The sequence below is a fragment of the Seriola lalandi genome, unplaced genomic scaffold, assembly GCF_002814215.2.
Source record: "Seriola lalandi dorsalis isolate HSWRI2012SDOR001 ecotype SW California unplaced genomic scaffold, Sedor1 jcf7180002054425, whole genome shotgun sequence".
Taxonomy (NCBI): Eukaryota; Metazoa; Chordata; class Actinopteri; order Carangiformes; family Carangidae; genus Seriola; species Seriola lalandi.
In genome coordinates, this window is record NW_019524978.1 from 3,226,684 (window position 1) to 3,227,904 (window position 1,221).

Here is a 1,221-nt window from a genome sequence, read left to right on the forward strand (position 1 = left end):
ACACAAGTCAGATTCAAAGCTGGACGTAGTCACAGATGGAGGAGCAAGAGGCATCCACTGGCAATATTCCTTGAGGGACGTGGTCATAAGCTTTTTCCACATCCAACCTCAAAGCTTCCTTGCAACAGTAAAGAGGTGGCGTTCTGTTCCTCAACCAGTGGGGAATCCGTAATGTTGCTGCTGAATTGGGGGTTCCTATTTTGGCTGGAGTCTCCTTTGAGGGCCCCTGGAATGAGCTTGGCTTGAGCTTGAGGCATGACAGTCTGAGCAGTGATAACTAACCATCCCTCATTTTTGCTAAAGGAGCAGCCACCACACACAAATCCACACTCACTGTCGCTGACATGTACACAAACAGAGTGTGTGTTGCCTTTACCCAACCTTCCAACGTATCAAATGGAGACACACAGGTTGAAGGTCAAAGTCACTGTCTATCTTCACTTTGTCTGAGGAAGCTGGGACTGCACAAAGTTGTTTCCACCCAGTATCGAACTGGGGACCTTTCGCGTGTTAGGCGAACGTGATAACCACTACACTACGGAAACTGTGGCGAGATTCTCTGTCTGTCCTTGAGGCGGGGAAATGCACCAGTGTGCACTGAGCCCCATAAGCATTTTCACCAGAGAAGCCAAATCTGAATAATTGGAATGTGGACTTCGCCCAAGCTGGTCATATCTGCTGTAACTCTTCAAAATCAGTTGTTTTTGTGCTGTCCCAGCAGTGGGAAAATTGGACTAATCTTTGAAGAAAAAAGGCTTATTCCTTTCATTTGGGTGGCGTGAAAACTTTTTCACCCAGGAGCCAATGGGATTACAGTCGTAGCTGACAACCCCTGGTAGTTTTGCCTCGGTGACTGTGACCTGAATGTGACAGCTGGTTATCAATTATGCCTCATGCAAATGGTAGGTTGGTTTGAAAGCTGGTGGAAATAGTGTTGTTTTTCTCTGCCATAAGGTCAAACTTTGGTGACATTTAGTAAAGTAAACAAGATGAGCAAGTTTGTATTTATTTTTCAACATGCGTACATTTCTGTTGTTACAGGAGAAGGTGGCAGTCTCTCCAAGGCAAAGCGTCTGTTGGACAGCAACAGCATGCTGAATGCTGTTGCATTACCTGAGCTTTGCTTTGCGGTGAAGATTCAGCTGTTTAGCAGAAAACAAAGAAACTCTCCCCGTCGGGGAATCGAACCCCGGTCTTCCGCGTGACAGGCGGAGATACTGT

At 46.6% G+C, this 1,221-nt stretch overlaps 1 non-coding gene across 1 annotated transcript; it reads right to left on the minus strand.

Moving 5' to 3' along the window:
* Window positions 1-472: 472 nt before the first annotated feature.
* Window positions 473-545, minus strand: trnav-aac (transfer RNA valine (anticodon AAC)). The gene has a single exon. It is a non-coding gene; the product is annotated as a tRNA-Val (tRNA).
* Between the last annotated feature and the right edge of the window lie 676 nt (window positions 546-1,221).